The sequence below is a fragment of the Rhodamnia argentea genome, chromosome 4 (genome assembly GCF_020921035.1).
Source record: "Rhodamnia argentea isolate NSW1041297 chromosome 4, ASM2092103v1, whole genome shotgun sequence".
NCBI classification, from domain to species: domain Eukaryota; kingdom Viridiplantae; phylum Streptophyta; class Magnoliopsida; order Myrtales; family Myrtaceae; genus Rhodamnia; species Rhodamnia argentea.
In genome coordinates this window covers 10,827,029-10,831,856 of record NC_063153.1, presented here as the reverse complement: position 1 = coordinate 10,831,856, position 4,828 = coordinate 10,827,029, and positions in this window count along the sequence as shown.

Here is a 4,828-nt window from a genome sequence, read left to right as displayed (position 1 = left end):
AAACGAGAGCGCAGGGAAGCGGATAAAAAGCGAGACAAAAACACTGTGGGAGCCGTACGATCTCGTCTTGTGGGGGAGTAGGTGGGACCCGATCAGCTCCACCATCTCGGGAGCAAGGGCCGAGATCTTTTGCTCGCCCACCCCGCCCATGTCGACGTGGCCCCACAACCGTCCCCCACTATTCCCCATTGTGGGCCCACCCACCCCCCCGCCCTTAACCTGGAACAGGAACTACCCGACAAAAGAGACGAGACGCCCTCGCGGGGGACAAATAAATATCCCCGCTGCGGTGCGGACAGCCCGTACGGCCCGCCACGTATCGATCAGGGTCACGTGACGAGATCGTCCAGCGATCCCGCATTTGCGCGACACGTGGTCGGTGGATAAGATCCCGGGTCTTGGCCTCCCGCCTCAGTTGCTCCTGCCGACTTAATTTTTTTTTTTTTTTTGGGTCCAAATTGCTCCTGCCGACTTCGCTCGCGCTTAGAAGTGTCAAGCTGGTAAGTTCGGTCAGATTTGGATAATGACTCGTTTAATTTATTTTGATTTATTTTTATATCAAATAAATTTAGTCATTCATATCCGATCCAATTCATATTCAATCCGATTTATATTATTAAAATACTTTAATATTAAAATTTAGTTTAAAGAAAATTATTTCTTATAAATTTGTAAAAAAATGTATGTTGCTAATAGCTAACTCATTTATGACCTATTTATGACCCATCACAATGAAATATGGGTCAAACTAGACCCATTTGCCAGCTCTACTCATACTCAACTTAGCGATCGAGGGAAGGATCGAGAGAGATCTTTGTTCGGAAAAATGATACAAATGATTTTTGAATTCATGCTCAATTAATAATGTGATTCATAAATTTTTAATTTATTCAATATGATTTTAGCTCAATATGTGATGTGGTATCTAAACTTTTAATTTCTTCAACGTGGTATCAAAAGTGATTTATGAACTTGTAATTTATTTAACATGATGCCAAAGTGTTCGTACCGCATTGCGCATTAAATTAAAATTCAGGGACCACATTAAATAAATTAAAAGTTTATGGACCATATTGCATATAAAGTCAAAATTCAGGGACCACATTGAATAAATGAAAATTTTATGGATCACATTAAATATTGAGCCAAAATTTATGGTTCATTTATGTCATTTTTTGGGACAAGAACAACAGCATCAAAATCTCTCTCTTCTCTATGAGGTGGCAAGTGGATAGGCTTTTCCTTCTTTTTCTTTATTATTTTTTGCTTTTCTTTTTTTTTTCCTTTTCCTTTTTTAACTCTCTTTATTTTGCTTAGGTTTCGCTTGTTGGTTTTCGTTGAGATTCATTTACTAAAAATGATCGTTTGCATTTTTTAAAAAAATTATTAGAAAATAATATACTTTTCTATTGTTTAAAAAAATTATCAAAAAATATAATATATTTTTATTTTATATATATACAGAAACAAATGAAATCTAATCTTTTTTTCTTTTTAAGAAAAAAGGTATATGATTATCCCTAGTTGCCTAATGTGTTCTTTGCTGGTAATCTTTCGAGTGGTCCTCGGCGGAAGAACACTCAAGTAGCAAAATTTATGTATGGTGCTCACTTTGGTATCAAAATATTTCGCCGACTCACTTAGGTGTTAAATTGGAGAAAAATCGATCACTTAAGTGCCAACAACGAAGAAATCCCGTAAAAAATGATACATGGTATTTAAAACATTTTAGTGCCACATCATTTGCAATGAAAAAATAGGTCCACGTGGCAATTTTATTTAAAAATTCAGTCTTAAACTTAAAAAAAAAAAAGTTAAAAAATCTCACCGCTGCCAAGAGTTTATATATATTTTAAATTTTAGACTTTTTTTTATTGTTGATTGGGATCCTTCGGTGAGCTATGTAGATGCCACGTAAGATTTTCGGCAAAGTTAATCTGAGTTAGCATCCAAATTATTACTTTTAAAAAAAAATTAGCACTTAAGAGATCAAAAAAAAAAAAAAAATTGCACCAAAGTGAGCACCATATTCAAGTTTTGACACTTGTGTTCTTCTATTGTGGTCATCTTATCTCGCTTCTCTTCGTCTATTTAGTGGGGGCCACTTCAATATGAACTACTTGGTAGGAATTAGATAAATATGAAGTACAAGGAGAGATAGAGAGAGAGAGAGGGTAATAAATAGCAATGGGAACAAATGATTAATACAATGGAGAGAGTTGAGCAGTTGCTTAATTAGTTTTCTCGGGTTTAACCACATATGCCATGGCCCATTTAATATGACATCTGAAGTGTCCCATTTTTTTTTCTTTTTTTAGAAAGAAAAATGTTAGATCTACGTCAGAAATCCTACTAACACATTTTTCATTATTATTATGTCTCCATTTGTTTCACGAAAAATATACGATTTAGAATTTTTTTCCCCAAAATTTGATCCATTGGATTGCTTAAAATAATTAATCAATAAAAAATGTCTGTATTATCAACAACAATTTATGTCTACATATTTTTGTGAAAAATGAAAATATATTTCGTTTATTCATTTTTGTAAGCAATACAACCGATCGTTCTTAGAAAAATATTTTTCAACTCATTTATTTACCACAAAATAAACAGAGTCTAATGAGAGAGATAGTTGTTTTCCGAAAAAAAAAAAAAAAGAATCGTATGAGCCTGGGGCCTCTAGTTCACACTTTGAGCCTATTTTAATATCTAAATTAAGCAGTAAAACACTAAGAATTGAGCGTATAATGGGATCAAATGTGTCTCAAATCCTATTTAGCATTGGCTCAAAAGATTCAATCCAGTGAAAAAAATTCACGTAACGCGTTAGCCGAGGAAGGATCTGCTTAATTCTTTTAATAAAGATATTACTTAATTAATGATAACTAATAGGGTCACACTAAAATGAAACATTAATGTAGATAAATCAATCGATCTAATGATTCTTATCAATCGTTCCTAAAGCAATTGTATATTATTTTGTGCTCAAGTCGGAAAAGTTTACATGATTGTGATTTTTTATGAGAATCATCCAAGATTCGAGTATTTCAATAAATTCAATGATCCGGTTTAATTTTAAAATATCCTAATGGAGTATATTTATGTAAAATGTTTCTCTTAAATTCAATATCTAATAATTCCTTGTGATATGTAATTTTTCATTTCAAGCTTTTTTCGGGGAATTATTTGGTTAAACTAGTGAATTGGTATGATTATAATTCATAATGAAGTACAATAAAACACTATCATTTTGATTAGGTATAAGAACAACTCAAGTGCCAATATTTATATACGGCGTTCACTTTGGTGCCAATATTTTTTTTTTTTATCATTTAAGTGCCAAATTGGAGAAAAAATGATCGTTTTAGTGTCAACGACGAGAAATTCCGACTTCCTCACCTGAATTGATACTTAAATAATCGTTTTTTTTTTAAATTGACACTTAAATGATAAAAAAAATATTAACACCAAAGTGAGTATTGTACACAAATATTGACACTTAAGATGTCCCGATTAATACATACAACCTTGTATTTTTCATGATAATTTGCGGCTTTTGCATTGTCAATTACTAGAAACTCCCACCATTTGAACAAGGCCTTCCTCCCAAATAAACTTACTTCTATAATGTTCCACAAACAATTCGACCCCCTTTTATTCAATTAAACAAGTTGGCCTACTAGTACCGGAGACATTCTCCAATTGGTGCCTTGCCTAGACAGTCGTGCGTAAAAATCCATTTTCTGAGCCGACCAATTTTGGGTCCCGTCACTCGATGTGACTCCAAATCCATGTCCTATCCCATATTAATTGGTTAAAAAACCTATTTTTATGATATATAAATCGCAAGTTGTCAAAGTTAACGTGATTGATAGAGAGATAAAGGCAAATCAACTAAGCCATTGTTGGTTTGATGCTATTTTAATATTTTATTCTGGACTTTCATCATGAATATGGAACCTACTTCCCATCATGCCAAAAACAACCCCTAGCAAAGTTAATCTATGATTAATCATCTTTATTTGGAATTAATTATCGAACTTTGAGAACATAATTCCCACCTCTAAAGACTGTTACAATGCTTAAATGTTAAACCACACATTTGTCCAAAGTTTTAGGAAAAAATACACTAAAAGTGCCGTAATTTTTATATGGCGTTCACTTGAGTGCCATAACTTTCAAAAATCGTTTACTTGAGTGACATATTGACGTGGCAGCTGGAAAAGCCGACGTAGCAATCGAAAAGCTGAGTGGCACGCAAGAAAAGTTATTGTAGCTCGTTGGAAGCCGACGTGGCACGACGGAAAATTATTGTAAAATGCCGGAAAGCCGATGTGGCACGTTGGAAAAGTTACTGTAGCATTCAAGTGAACGATTTTGCTCTGACGTATCATTCAAGTGAACGATTTTTAAAAGTTATGACACTTAAGTGAACGTTTTGAAAGTTATGACGCTTAAGTGAACGCCGTACACAAGTTATGGCATTTCTAGCGTACTTTTCCTAAAGTTTTAACTTGATAGTGGTCCTAGGAAACCTTACATAGTTTCAAAGCAGTATGATTGAGTCAACATCTTTCCAGCCCTATATTCACCTTCCTTACTATATCTATTTCGCTCAAGATTAACCCAAAATTTGCCATATGAGTGAAGGGGAACATTATGATTTCTTAATATTTAATCATGCTTTTATCTAACAGTTCGAGTTTATCATAATGGCCAGCGACGGACACACAATTTCACAAATTATCCTCTAAAAAAAGAATGAAATTTCACCTTAGTGAAGTGCAAGTTTTTTTGGACAAAAAAAAAAGTTGCAAGTTGGACG